The sequence below is a fragment of the Acinonyx jubatus genome, chromosome A2 (assembly GCF_027475565.1).
Source record: "Acinonyx jubatus isolate Ajub_Pintada_27869175 chromosome A2, VMU_Ajub_asm_v1.0, whole genome shotgun sequence".
NCBI classification, from domain to species: domain Eukaryota; kingdom Metazoa; phylum Chordata; class Mammalia; order Carnivora; family Felidae; genus Acinonyx; species Acinonyx jubatus.
This window is the reverse complement of record NC_069383.1, coordinates 119,337,162-119,353,289: the sequence shown is the minus strand read 5'-3', so window position 1 is coordinate 119,353,289 and position 16,128 is coordinate 119,337,162.

The following is a 16,128-nucleotide window of genomic DNA, read 5'->3' as shown; positions in this document are numbered from 1 at the left end:
ATCTTTGTGAATCTATACCTACTTATTTCTTGGCATGTATTTTTAAACGAATCTCTATGATGACAATATGTTTCTTGGATTATTACCAGTGGAGATTCTTAAAAGCCTGAGATGAGGGTGTATTATCCTAGGAATGCATTTTATTTGCTTCTGCTCTGTGTTTGGAAGTTCTACCACAAGGGTAACAATTTAAAGTAAATTCTTGGTTTGAGATTTCATAGGCCACCTTTGTAGTGTGAATTCAGGCCATGTGGGTTACACATTCTGGGGATTTGTTTTTAGTTCCTCTCATTGTGAAGATTCCAGGAAGGAAAGCTTTCCTGGAGTCCCCTACTAGAGAGCACTGTTTGTTTTCTTTTCCTAATTCGCTCATTTTCCAGAAGTATAGTTATTTGACTTTCTAGCTTTATGGGCTGGGACCATTCTTGCATGGCCTTGAACTTGGTCTTTAGTGTTTTGAGCCTGGCAAGAACATGAAAACCAGTGGTTAATTTCAACAGCTGTACCTACTGTCTTAAAGGTGAAGGTGGTTTCTGTGCTCTACCTATCTTCACTTAGCTTTTGGCCTCAAATACTCAAATAACTATTCCTTATTTTGTTCCTCAATAATCTTTGCATTTCTAAAGATTTAAAAACACGTATTAGCATTTTGGTTATCTTCTTTGGGAGAGTCATTTACTTGTTCACCATGTTCCCAGAATGAGAACATTCTCTGCACTAGATCATATACTGCAATTCATTTAGATCTCAATTAAAGTAAAGTATACTGAATACATATGGTATAATAGGAAGAGTTATGAGACTAAGATTATAGTATAATGTTTTTATAACATTGCCATTTGTCATCAAGAAACCATGTTCTTTCTCTGGACCTCAGTATCCTTATTTGCTATGTAACAGAAATGGCTTAGATCACTGCTGATACTTTGAAACACTATGAAGATTGCTTATTAAGCAAGCCATGTCGTGGAGGAAATGATCACTGTTTCTTCCAGTCTAATTTTTGTTATCACGATCACCTTCAAACAGTCCATGTTTAAGATTTTTCAACATCTCAGCTCATATAATCAGAGGAATGCTGAACAGGGCTTGTAGAATTTTTTTCTCAGTGAAGTTTGGATTGTTAAGAATAATATGATTCAGTATCGCTTGATAGCATTATTCAGGCAGAAGGGAGTGCAATCATCTCGAGGGTTTGTTACTGGTGTCTCTAAAAGTGATATCCCAGCAGTGCAAGTATAATTCACTCCACACAGAATCAGGAGGCCAGCAGTAGTCATGGTGTATTCGTTGGCTCTGGTATGTGTATGTGTTCATGGCTGTCCTGGCTTGTGTGGATAAATACAGGATGGAGGCCCTTTTTTTTTTTTTTTTACACAAAATGAACATTTTTTTTCTGCCTCTCTAGGCAATCCACATGTTTAAAAAGTAGCAGTTGTTGGTACACCTGGGTTAGGTGTCCGACTTCAGCTCAGGTTATGCCGTCACAATTCATAAGTTCAAGCCCCATGTTGGACTCTGTGCTGACAACTCAGAGTCTGGAGCCTGCTTCAGATTCTGTGTCTCCCTCTCTCTGCCCCTCCCCTGCTTGTGCTTTGTCTCTCTCTCAAAAATAAATAAACATTAAAAAAAATTAAGTAGCAGTTGCCTATTTAAGTAGCAAACAACATCCCTGTTGAAATGATACAGGGTATTGTGTGGCTTTCTTTTATTTATTTATTTAAAAAAATTTTTTTTTCAACGTTTATTTATTTTTGCGACAGAGAGAGACAGAGCATGAACGGGGGAGGGGCAGAGAGAGAGGGAGACACAGAATCGGAAACAGGCTCCAGGCTCTGAGCCATCAGCCCAGAGCCCGACGCGGGGCTCAAACTCCCGGACCACGAGATCGTGACCTGGCTGAAGTTGGACGCTTAACCGACTGCGCCACCCTGGCGCCCCAAGTGTGTGTGTGGCTTTCTTTTAATCAGAAGTGTTTGGGATCCTCCAAAGCATATATGAACACCTCTGAATCCCAGGTCAGGAGATACCTAGAGATGAGCCAGTCAAGTTACAGTTTTAACTTTGGTACTTGCAGTAGATTTTTTTTTTCTTCTGAAAAAATAAAAATCAACTTGGTATCCCAATATATAAGACATGAAATTAATTTTTAATAGCATGAATTAACAAACTCAAGTTTTATAATATTTGGTAGAATATTTGTACATGATGTAATTTTTGATGAAACATATTTCAAACTCAAAAATATGAATTTAGAACTTTATTCAACAAATATTTACTGATTTTCTATATGGTGTAAGACACTATGCTAAAGTACCATTTTCCATGTAGATTCCAGGATATTAAGAAGGATGACAGTAGCAGTCTTATGTCATTTTTTCTTACAAAATTAAAATAAAATTTTGCAGACCCCCAAAGCACCTACCTGGGGTATTCCACAAAATATATTTGTATTGCACTGCTCTTATCCAATCCCACTGTTGTTCATTTGAGAAAATAGAGGACCTAAAAGAGTTAATAATTTTCCCAAAGGAGGAAAGTAAAATTACATTTGCTTTGTGCCTATTAAATGCTGATGATAAGAGGTTTTCCAAAGATATGGTCAATATATTTTTTAAAATTTATCTGTGTTATTACTGAGAATGATATTTTTAGACCCATTTTATAGAGGAGACAATTAGGGCATCATTAGGCTGAAGAAGTAGGTATATCTTTTTAGATGTATTCATGATTTTGCCTATTAGTTGAAAGAGGAGTGATTTGACCCGCTGGGTGTTTTAAGTGATATATTGTGTGCATTTTACATGTATTACTTTATAACCCTCAGAGAAAATTGAAGGAAATACACATGATCACAATTCCCCTATTTTATAAATGAGCATGTTAAAAAAATTTTTTTTAATGTTTATTTATTTTTGAGAGAAAGAGCACGAGCAGGGGAGGGGCAGAGAGAGAGGGAGACACAGACTCTGAAGCAGGCTCCAGGCCCTGAGCTGTCAGCACAGAGCCCGACTTGGGGCTCAAACCCACCACTGTGAGATCATGACCTGAGCTGAAGTCAGATGTTTAACCAACTGAGCCACCCAGACGCCCTACAAGTGAGGATATTAAGGCCAAACAAAGTTTTGTCACTTGGCCTAGGAAGTATGTGATGGAGAGTAAGTGGAAGTGCTGGAATTTGAACCAGGCAGTCTGGCCGAAGAACACTCTTTTTTGAGCTAAGTGGTTGTCAGTGTTCTGCAGCCAAAGACCACCCGAACACACCTATGGTTCAAGAAAGTGGGTTCATTGGTCATTGCAATAGGTGAGTGTTAACCATAGAAATAAAGCTGTTGATTATTTTACCAGCAAAAATGGGTTTATTCAGGAATAGTAGAGAATTGCAATTTGGGACATGTGTGATACATCAAAACCATGGTCAAAGGGGAGAACAAAGGAGAGGAACATTCTTTTACAGAAGAACAGTTGAAGATAGGAGGAGCTGTTGCAAACAGGAGGTCCATTGGAGTAACCTGGGTGTCCAAAGTGTAGTAGCTTTTCATTGGCTGAGTTTTCATAGTCTGTCATTGGCTGGGCTGTCGCCAGGAGGGGAGAAGCAGCTTTCTTTGTTCTGTTGGGATAGTAAAGTAGCTGAAGTAGTATGACCAGAAAAGTATGTCTCTTTCTGTTAGGTGCATAGTTAACTACATGTCGTAGGGCATGAGATCTCCCCCTGGTGGCCTCCCGACTCCATTTTAATGAGGTTTCTCTTAATTCTCACAGGAGACTACTCATGGAGAACAATTTGTCTCTGTAATATGGGGTTAGAAAGGGCTCTTAGGATTGGAACTCTATGTGGCAATTTGAAGAGTCTTCAAGGAAGCAAAGGTTTGTTCTGGGTTGTGTGCTATCTTAGAATGGGATAATTGTATGATTGGGTTTCTTATGAGAGGAAAGGAGTGAGGATAGAGTTGAACTAGTAAAGAAGCAGCAGTCATCATTATCTGGGAAGGGCAGGGAGCAGGAATATCTGGCTGTTTTGGTGGTTTGGACAATGTTTATGTTTTGTCTCTTCAGGCATGATTATATAAAAAGGTCCTGTTTTTATCTTGATCCATCAGATGTTGCCTGATGTTAATGTTCTGTGAAATTATGTATAGTCAACAGGAAACCACACAGGCCCAATTGTTCAAGCTACACTGGCTCCTGTCAAGTCCAGTATGTAGTGATAGTGCCAAGCCAGCTCCTAATCATCTGGGGATGCTTTTCTGTCTTCCATGATGTTGGGTTCAGTTAATGTGACCTCTCTAATTGGTGTGTGGAATCTGAGATGCAAGGGTACAAGAGAAGATGCCAGACCAGTTAGCAGGTCATTGCTTGAGGCCAGGAGTGAGATGTTGATAGGCTGGCCATAGGAATGGAGGTATGATTGAATATCAATGGGAATCACATATTTTTTAAGAACCCAAGCTGTGATATGTTGAAATTGAGGCACAAAACCATCTGAGAAAATACAACATTATTCATCAACTCTTAGTCAAGATGGGGTAATGAGGAAGTAAAAATCTCAGGAAATATTAATTCCGCTTCATCTTCCCCATATTCTTAGGCTACTAAATCTGATTTCTGAAGGTGCTGAGATTTACAGAGACCCTTTTTGTTCCCAGGTTACTTGGATTGTTTTTACAAACTTTTTGAGACCTTGAAAAGTACTTTTTGCTAGCTGAAACCCTCTTTTTTGTTATTGACAAAATCCTCCCAGAGGGCATATAGGAGTTAGATTTGTGTTTGGGGATTTGCATTATATATGATCTGACCAGAACAGAGAGAAATGCTTTTGGTTATGAGTATAGTAGACATATAAGTGAGGACTACAGAGATTTGTATTTGTGTGGAAGGGGAAATAATTCTAAAAAAAAAAAAAGAGCCCATGTAACCACGAGCCTGCCTGTCACCTTGAGTCCTTCAGGATTTGAAGTAAGTCTAACTTAACTAAAGAGTAGTTGCAATGTTTGTTTGTTTTTTTTCCCCACAATTGCTTCTCATACTTTTCCCTTTAACATTAAAAAAAAAAAAAAAAAGCAAACAAAGAAACATTAGGTATTGGTTCTTCAAAGGAGAATCAGAGGAATTAAGACTAAATTGGGTTCTGTCTCCATATTTTTTTTAATGTTTAGTTTTGAGAAAGAGAGAGCACAAGTGGGGGAGGAGCAGAGAGAGGGCGACACAGGATCTGAGGCAGGATTCAGGATCTGAACTGTCCACACAGAGCCCAATGTAGGACTTCACATCACGAACCACAAGTTTGTGACCTGAGCTGAAGTTGGATGCTTAACTGAGCCACCCAGGCACCTCATCTCCATATTTATAACAACTGTTAACAACATTCAATGGGATATATTTGAAGATCTAATTGGCTTTATAAGCAATTTATGAATTGAGTAGCATCCTAGGTAGGGAGATGCTCTAAGGAGTTTTACAAAATGAAAATGTAGATTGCTTTGGGTAGTACAAAATGGAAGGTTTTCATAGGGAGAGGGTGGGGCAAGAAAATTATTAGCAAAAGAAAAGGAAGGATTGTTTCAGGCCAGGACATCTTTGTTTGGGTGTGTGTGGGGGGAGGGGAGGAAGGATGGCAGGTTTTGCTATTATTGTTTTTTTGTTTTTTAATCAATCAGATTATTTCACTAGTGCTGATAAGGAAATTTCCAGATTGACTTTTTAAAGGTCACATTCCCGGGATAGGTTGAAACTGTAATTAGATCTTGGTTTGCTGTTGCGGAGGACAGGTGACTCCATTTTGGGCTTGTGTTTTGTTTTCTTTTGTTTTTAACACAACTGAACCTCCAGAGATTTGTCAAGCCTTGTATTGTCATGTTATAACCTTATTAGAAATGCAATATGACAGCCTAGATTGAATTCTGGTGTCCTAACCTTGTCAGAATTCTCATTTTACAGTGTAACCAGGAGTTTAATGTTAAAACTGTTGGGGTTTAAGTACCCAAGTGAAGATATGAGACAAAGAAATTAGATAGAACCCAAAATATAACTTTACTATATTTATAAGATCAGGTAGTGGATAATATGCCAAATACCTGTATAAGTGGACTTTGTGATATTCATCCCCAGAATTCGGCAACCTTACCTCCAAGAAAGGCATTTTTACTTTCCTTATCCAGGAGGGCTGGAGAGAGACTGGGAACACCATGGTCTTTTGACCTTCACGTGGGAGGAAATTTAGGTAAGGGGGCAATTTCCCAGTATTAGGGAGGATAATTTTCTCTTTCCTTCAGAGTTCTTTACGTAGTGTAAGAATTAAATTGACATGAGAGAGATGAACAGGAGATAAAAACAAAGTTTAATTAGGCATGCATGAAGGCCTATTAATGAAACGGAAACCTAGAGAAATGACCAACACAGGCAGTTTTTATATATTTTAGATGAAGAGACAATAAATCTGTGATGAGTTGACAGGTCAAAGAAGACTTATGTTTAAGAATTTAAATTCTTAAAGAATTTTAAATAGAATTTGGGCCAGGGCAGTAAATCAGTACAGAGTAACAAAGGTTTTTTTATATAGCTTTTTTGTCTCTACGTTCCCTGTGTCTGGTGATAACAATGTCTCTTTCCCTCCTGGTACAGGGAGGTTTCCTTTTACATAGGGGATTTATTTCCTGCTTTCTGAAGACAAAGGAGTCATCAGAATGTTCCTCTTTCACTGGCTGTTTGTTAAAAACTGTTAGTTCAGGGTTGCCTTGGTGGTTCAGTCCATTTGTAATGCCCCCGATTTCGAATCTGAGAGACCACCAAGGAGCCGATACCGATGCAAACGCACGAGGGTTTATTTGCAAGCTCGAGCTTGGGCCCAAGTATACCCAACACAGCGGAGCAGGGACTTGGACCCCTAGGTTAAGAGGCGTAGCAGTTTTATAGGGGCCAGTGGCCAATGAGATTGTAACACACACAGAAAGTTTGCATAGTCATGTCAGTCCACATGCAGGTGGCCAACTGAATTACAATTTACCCTATAGTAACTGTTTGAACTAGCCTATCACTCTGGTCAGAATTGGAGCGCAAGTTTGGCGGGCAAAAGTCAGGGTTTACATTCTTTGGCGGTTAGGGGTTCCGCATTCCTGTATGAGCCGGTTTCTAGTAAGGGTGTGCTCAGCTGCTTGACTAGGGTGGGGGAGTGTCTTAAGCAATAAGTAGGTCATGTGGGGGTTATACAGAGATGGTGGGTGTAGCACAAAATGGAGTTAGTCTTGCTCTGCTTGTCCAGGGGTAGGGGATTTTTGTTAAATTCCTTGGGTCCCACACATTAAGTATCTGACTCCTGATTTCGGCTTGAGTCATGATCTCATGGTTCCTGAGTTCAAGCCCAACACAGGCTCTGTACTGATAGTGAGGAGCTTGTTTGGGATTCTCTCTCTACCCTCCCTGCTCCCCACCACTTCTCTGCCCCTCCCCAGCTCATGCATGCGCACTCTCTCTCAAAATAAATCAAAATTAAAAATTAAAAAAACCTGTACATTCAAAATAATCAATATGCTCAAGCGACACATTTTGAGGCCGGCTGCCCTCGGCTGCTACACCACTAATAATTAAGTTAGGCAAAATTCTGTCTGATGGTATTTGTATATTTTCAAATCACCACTTAGCCTGAAACACAGTATCATAAGTCAACATGGATTTAAGTGTTTAAAACCCAACTAGGATTATATAGTTATAAATCAGGTGATTCTAGGTTTTTAATGTTAAGTGAATTATGGAAGGCAAATATATTCTGACCTCAGAGCAGATTAAATAGTTTACATGATAATTAGATACTTTTAGGCAAGTAACAAAATTCTAAATGTGTGTGCCATTTTGGGCCCATGATTTTATTGGTCAGAAACCAATGAACTTTGATTTTTTGGAGGAGATTCCTGGTCCATGTAAATAGTGGTCAATTAAAAAGAATTGCTACCCCAAGTAAGTTCCATCCAGTCACCACCCCCCTCTCTCTCCTTATCCCCCACTATTTCATGTCTCCATTCTGTACATTTATAACATGCTTGTTTCTACTTATTATATTCATTAAATGCACGAATTATGTAACAGATTATTTCACCTCTGTGTTCTCTGCTAGGCTCTAGTTCTTTGAAGACAGTTTCTGTATTTATCTTCTTTTTGTGTTTCCCCAGAGCTGATAGCTTTCCTTGTATGTGTTGGTGCTCAACAAAAATAGTTGTTTGGTGTTATCTCTGGTTGTTAGAATAGCACTTAGCATAGTGTCTTACATTGGGTTCCCTGAAGACAGACTCTGAGGTGGGGAGTTGCATAGAGAGAGCTTATTAAGGAGTATTCTCAGAAGATGGAATTGGCAGGAAGTGAGAAGCCAGGATTGGGCAATAGAAATGGCTATTCCACAGTGGAATTGCCGCTAAGGCCCTCCACCTACCTTAAGGGAAACACTGGGGTTGGGATGTCTATTCAGAGCTGTTACAAACTAAGGCAAAGAGTGGGGCTTTTGAACCTAAAGGAAAGATCACCCCTGAGGGGGAGGGGACATGACTCTGGGTGAGGCCTGGCATGTTACCCTCACTAGGGGCAATTTGTGGTGAGGACTGCAGCTGTGAGCTGTCAGCAACCAACATTTCCAGAAGCTGGGAGATGGGGAACATGAGCCTGCAGACATTTTGGTGATCCCCACTGAATCTGCTGCTGATAATTGTCCTTTTCCAGAGGAAACAGACTGCCATGCAGCTAATAACACTTGAATAGACTGGAACCAGGGTTTCCAGACTCTTCTACCCATGGCCTTTTCACTCTGAGTAGCTCAAAGTCACATTTTATCCATTAAATATGTAAGATGCCTGATATGTTCTTAAATCATCGAGGAAACAGGTGTTCTGGACAACTGACTTATGATTCCCTGTCCAAAAACGCAGTCAAGGCTGACTGGGTTGGATATGTGGGTTTAGTGTGTAATAGGTAACACTTAGCATTTACTAATTTCCAGGCAATGTTGTAAGTCCTCTGCATGAGTTAATTCATTTACTCCCCCACAACATTATGTGACAGGTCTGTCCTCATTTTTATATTTGAGAAAGCTGAGGTACACTTATTAAAGGAATTTGCCCCAAAATGATACAGGCAGGGATTGGGAGGGCCGGAATTTGGACTCAGAGAATCTGACTGAAGGGTATATGTTCTTAATATTTTGGGAAAAAAAAAAATCTCTATCCCTTTAATTATTTTGTACTAACTGTGTCAGGCACTAAGCATTTTGCTTGACTTACCTGCTTTTTGCTCCCAGAGTCCTTTGAGGTAGCTTCAAATATTTATCCCCGTTTTAAGGATTAGGAGAGAGATTCCTAGGAGCTTTATAACCTTTGCCAATTGACAGCTAAAGAGTTGTTGGACCAGGTTTTAAATCCAGATACTTCTTACTTCACTGTCACTATTTTTAGCTGATATTTGCAATGTTCTGGTTTTTATGCTTTGATAATAGGGCCAGCAAGGCCTCATGGCAAGATGTTCAAGTTCTTGTAAGGCACAATGAAGTTGTTTACCAGGAAGGTTGAGGCCTTGGAGGAATATCTTTATGTTACACAGTTCTCAACTTAAGTGATTTCTGTAAGAAGCAAAAATATTCAAGATGGAGATTAACATTTATTCGACATTTTATAAGTGTCTGATACCTTCATATACATTATACTGTGAAACAACACACATTAATTCTAACGATACAAAAATACAATGCCCCCTCCCCCCCCATCTCATAAATTATTCTTCAGTGGGGGCAGGAAGGGGGAGGGGTATATTCTGCCCTGAGAAGTAGAGCTTTTCTCTGGGAGTTGGTTAACAAGGCCATGGGGGAATTAAACCCCAGACTGCAACTTTTATAACATTGGACCCAAACCAACTGAGCTTTTCACTGGTTTTGAAAATGAAAAAAAGATTCTAAGGATCAAAGCAAGTTCTTCCTAAGATCCTGATCAGGCATTCTATACATATTTTTAATTTTCTACTTTTGAACTTCAGAACATGAGTTTTAAATGCAGGATAAAGAAAATCTTATCCTGTTGTGGTCTTCTCTTAAAACAAGAGCTACCAGATAGAGTCTTATGTCTTAGGACATGAGGCTGCTGAACACCTGCCTGATTCCTTCACCTGAAGTTTTTTGACGAGAATGACCAGGCTGGTTATTTACATGGATGCGGAAGGGGAAGCTGACAAGGATTTGTTGATTGAGCCTGGCATGGTTCAGTTCCAGGAATGACTTAGTGCTGACTTCAAATAGCAGTGATTTCAGGTTTATGACAGTTATCAAATATAATGATGTGGAATGGGACCGAATTGTACTATAATAGCAATAAAACTCAACCTGGAAGGAGAGATGCTTCCATCTGTTTTGCTGTTGCTTAGGGAGCTTGATTGTGTGCATTCGAGGTGGTGCCATGACCGTGAAGGATCAGATTTCGTGATTCCCCCTAAGTGGAGGATCGGGCCACCCAGACTGCTTCGGTCATTTGGGACTTGGCCTATGACAGCTGTTTCCTGGCCAGATATCAGCTGTCACTTTCACAATCAACACTGATGGTTGCCTCCTTGGGAATTCATCTAAGGGTTGAAGGAGAGAAGGCTTAGGCTGGCTGGGTTAGTCTTGGTGACATTAAAAGAGAACCGTTGTTATACGAAAACCACAGGCGATGGCAGTTCTCCATTTTTGTCTACTCAGTGGCTTCCCTCCTTGGATAGCTGGAAAATGATTCCTTACATTTCTTACAGGGACTTTTGTGTAATACTTCATCATGTTTTAGGCACCCCAAACAAACAAGCAAACAAAAACCCATGGTTGAAGTCGATTGAAAAATATTGTATATGACGTCTTCCCTCTTTAAGTTCACCTTGAATGTGACTACACTGTACTAGAGACCTCAAGAAGTCCTGTATCTACCTGTTTACCTGAAAACTGTGAACACTTTTATGAGTGTGGAGAATTTTTACCTATTAGTCCCATGGACCAATTTTTTTAGGAAATGCATTTAGAAAACCATGCCTCATTAGCTACCAGTGTTCGGATGGAGGTGATTTCTTGTTACATGCAAGATATGAATAGTGCTGGCCTCCTCTGAGTTTGAAATCTGACCCCTTGTCAGAGCTGGGAGGATGCTACTGCATGCTCAAAGATAGCCACATATCTGGGGGCAGTATTGTCTATATTGAGATGACTAGCGCCTTGCTAAGCTGAAAAGAGTGTTCCCAAGGCAAGGGATCTCTCATCCTGACAATAGTTTATGCCAATTTTTAAGTCTTATTTTATGTTAAGGAAAGGAGTGTTGTGTGTTCTAGAGAGAGTATAGGCTGATAAAAGGAGTCTATGCTCCATCTTTAGGAATGAAGGGAGCCAGATGATGTGAAAGGGACAGGGTCTAGGAGAACTCACTGAAACTCTAGAATCATTGCCATGTTATTTGTTAGTCAAACCCTTTGAGGTCCTGGAATAAGTTAAGAGAACACCGAGCCCTCCTGGGCTGGCTGTCAGACAGGAGACCTTATCATCTGTCTTCTGTTAGACCAAGAGCCTGTGGCATCCTCAGCAGTGTGTTGTTGTAAGCCTATCTCAAAGCTTTTGGCCAAGTCTTACACAGTTCTCGAGAGTGCTTATTAGAGTTAATGGCACAACCTTCTCTCATTGTGATCCTTGTAGTTATACAACATCTATACTCATCTGGAGGTTTTGGTTTCAGGGTAGAAAGCTGCAACTTCAACTGCTTCAAGCCTTCCAGAAGAATTCAGTGAATTATATACCAGGAAATTCAGGAATACTCTTCAGGCACAGCTTGATTCAGGGGCTCAAGAAATTTCTTTGGGCCTTGGAATCTGTCTCTGTCTTTTTTGTTTCTCTCTGTCCCTCTCCCTTTTCCCCCAGGCTTCCCCTTCTCCCCATCTGCCCTCTCCTTCTCTCTTCCTGTCTCCATGATTCTGCTCTGCATTCATCTGAGCTGTCTGCTGTTTTAGGCAAGTCTTGTCCATAAAATGGAAAAATAGCTTCTGGAAACCCCATATTCACATTTTCACAGGTTAACAGCAAAGACTTTTAGCAAAGTCTTTGAATTAGGTTTTTTGGGGGCCAGTTTGAGTTAAAGCCTCTTCCCAGACCCATGACTGTGGCCAGTGTGATGGAACAGGCTGACGGACTAGGTCACATCGCAGCCTCACTTCTGGTGCTGGGGTAGAGGATCAGCTGGACTATAGGGGCTGAGAGGGAGGTCCTTTCCCAAAGGAAAGTTGAGGTGCTATGACCAGAAAAGGGGTAAAGGCACTAGGGAAAGAAAAATAGCAGATGTCAAGGGTACTCATCAGGGAGGAGTTACGACTGCTGGACTAGGGGTCTGTGCTTTGTAAGGGGAGGCTCTGTGGTATAATGGACAGGACCACGGGCTGGGGGTTGAAAGATGTTATGTTGGGTTTCTGGCACTCAGTTTTTGACTTGAGGATAACTTACTGAATTTGCCAAGTCTCATTGTTCCCATCCAGACAACGGATCAGCATAATGCTCTCTTTGGTGTTTTCATCATAGGGTATGAGATGTGAAATCAGATTTAGAAACACAAGACGTTGTTTTAAGGCTTTTTTTTTTCTTTTAATGAACAAGCAGAATCTCTCACATTCTCCATTGTCTCACAGTCACTGTTTTGTGGTTAAAAAAAAAAAAGTGTATATACATATTCACAGCCATGTGATAAATGCTCTAAAAAGGAATGAACAAGTCCCTATGAGAACATGAAGGACAATCCCTTAACCTTTCCCCACGTGAGTAGGGAGTACTTTTTAAAGAATAACGAGGCAGACAGATCAGGGAGGGACAAGCATTTCATACAGAAGATTCAGTAAGCACAAGCGTGCAGCAAGATACCAAAAGAGCAACAGCCACATGAACAGTTGTAGCGAATTAAACTGTTTGGGAACTGAACCCATGGAGGACCATATATACCAACCTAAAGGTTTGGATATACCAGCATTTTGCAAAGTATGTACCTTAAGATAGTCCTGGGAGATAAACACTGATCGCTGAAAAATGGGAAATTACCTCACTTTGTCAATTTCCTGGAGATTTACAATGCACATTAGCATATTAAAAGTTCTCATAAATACTGCAGTAAAGACAATCATCTGTTTAATTTTGTTTTATTCAGTTTTGTCTACTCTTATTTAAACACATAGCTCTTTTGCGAACAAATGCATTTTTATACCTCTTGGAATTAATGATCCACAGAACTCATTTTAGGGAAACAGAAAAGGGAGATTATCATAGACAAATGACATGATTACACCTGGCTTTTAGAATGATCATTTTAACGACCAATGTGGACAATTGGATTAGAAGGGGAAGATGAAGGCAGAGGATCAATACAAAGGCTTCTGTGGTAATCCTGGAGAGTGAGGAAAAGATCCTAAGCTAAGACCTCAGTAAGGGGAGCCAGGAAAGGGAACCAGATGTTTGAGAGATAATCAACCATTCAGTACTTGACTGACTGAATAAGCGGGAGATAATAAGCTATAAAACTCAAATATATTTAAAAAAAAGCATTTATTCGGCATATAATATAACACCAGCAAAAACAACACTGAGTGCATATTACATGCCAGGTAATGTTCTAAGTACTTGTAATAAATAGACAAATATAATCTTTGCAAAAATCCATGGGAGAGATGCGATCACTTCATAGATGCTAAAACTGAGTCATACAGAGGTATAATTTTATGTCCAAGGTCACACACATTAAGTGGGAGTATCATGAAACTGTAGTTCAGTGGGCCAATTCTGACCCTTCACTGCTTTTGTGTGGCTTGAGAACTAAGAATGGTTTTTTCACTTTTAACTTTTTAAAATTGGTTGGGGAAAAATTCCAAAGAAAACGAACATTTCATGACACGAGGAAATTCTATGAAATGTGAATTTCCTGAGATAAAGTTTTGTTGGAATACAGCCACACATACTCATTGCTGTAGAGTCTTTGGCTGCTTCTGTGCTACAAAAGCGGAGTCAAGGCATTGCAACACTGCCCTGATGGCCTGCAAAGCTGAAGGTATGTAGTATCTATCTCTTTGCAGAGAAAGCCTGTATATACCTGAATTAAGTGGCACAGCCACCATTCAGATCTTGAGATTCAAAGACTTTCCCAGCTCTCTACAGGCAAAAACCACGCAGGCCCTGGAAATGTGTAAAACCCCGTGTGCCTTCCAACAGCTGAGACTGGTGAGAGATGATCAAGTCAACAGCTGTCCGGGTATCAGTGTGGCAGTTGTTGAGGTGTGTGGGAGATGCAGTAGGGTCTTAGGATCTGAGAAACCGTTCCTAAGTTGGTCTTGGGAAGGCGCAGAATACGTTGAGGAAATTTAGTCAAAGATGGAAATGAGATGCTCAGAGAAAAAGATAAGGTGGTATGACAACTGTTATAGTAGCAGGAATCTTTCCCTGCTGCCTGTTTCTGCTTTTACATGGTCCTTGATCTTTGGCTGAAGAGGGAGCCCAAGATACAAGCACACCTAGTATGAAGAAAGAATAAGTGACCCTCAGAGCTTTAATACCATGTTTTGGGGGAAAACAGAGGCTCTTGTGTTAAAATAGAAATTGAAAGTGGTTACTGGGAGCTTCACCAGCTTTGTTTAATAGTAGCGAGCTGGTGACAGAATCGACAGTAAAACAATTTCTTCCATTCAGGGCTGTTGTGAGCCACTTTACTACAGAAACACATTTCATCCTAATACCTTGATCAGATCCATTTTACTTCCTGCTGGGAAGAGGCTCATTTTGAACTGCACCTGCCCAGTATGTGCTGGTGAGAGTACATGTGGTCGATGTCTGCTGTAGGGTCTCTGCATTGTCCTCTGTGCTTCTGGAAATTGCTCCCCATCAATGGGAGGTAAACATTTGGAAGTAAATGCTTTCATTGCATTTATTATGATGTATTTCAGCATCCTGTGGACAGCCTAACTTTTTATGCCAGGGTAATATTTGCTCATCTAAGAAATTAGGTGCAAAGTCAAAGGAGAAATGAGATAAACGTGGTATGCAATGCTGACTTGAAATTTCTGTGTCCATAACACAAGGAAACCTCATTAGCATTAAAGTCTGCATGGCCAAGTTTAAAAAGAACATCAGAGGGCTGGAAATGGCTGCCGGGTGTCAGCTTTCTGCTTGTTGTTAGCCATTATGGGAACTGAACCTTTTGTTCTCCTATTCAATATTTATTGGGTGCTTGCTTTACCTGTCTAAGCAATAGGGACACGTGTGTTCCAAACCCAACTGGTCCCTGACACCAGGGGAAGCATGTGCAGTCTCATGCAGGCAGAAATTCAGTCACACAGTCACACAATAAAATACAAACCTTGGGGCACCTCAGTGGTTCAGTTGCTTGAGCATCCGACTCTTGATTTCATCTTAGGTCACTATTTCACAGTTCTTGGATTTGAGCCCTACGTTGGGCTTTGCGCTGACAGCACTGAGTTTGCCTGGGATTCTCTTTCCCTCTCTCTCTGCCCCTCCCCCACTTGTGCTTGCTCTCTTTCTCTCCCCCCCCCCCCCCCACAAATAAATAAATGAACTTAAAAAAAATACAAACCTTAACTGTGGTGAGTTCTGTATAGGAGAGATTCCTATGCTTTAAGAGTATATAGCAGGGAGATTTGGTCTAATCAGTGAGGGCAAGACATTGAGGAAGTGAGGTCTGCCTGAGATTTTAAGATAAATCTAAATTACCCATATGAAGAGGCGAAGGAACAGAGTTTCAGGCAGAAGAAGGCACGTGTTAGCTTGACAGCTGCAGAGCCACTTTGCCTAGCTCACTAACTCATAAATGGCTGGTTTCTAAATGCCAGGATTTCTCTCTTCATTCCACAGGTCTACCATTACTCAGTCATGTGACTAATATGAATTCACTTGCGGTTTAATTGACTTCCTTGGCTCACTGAATCAGCAGTCTTTATTGAGAGCTATGTGCCGTACTTAACACTGAGATGGAAACAAGCTCTTACTCCTGCATTTACTGCATTACTCCTACTTGCGACACAGTCAGATCTGTAGGTGGATCTCAAATGTGCCTTTGATGAGGCTGGTAGCCTGGGCAAGATATTTAGTGTCTCTGGGACTTGGTTCCT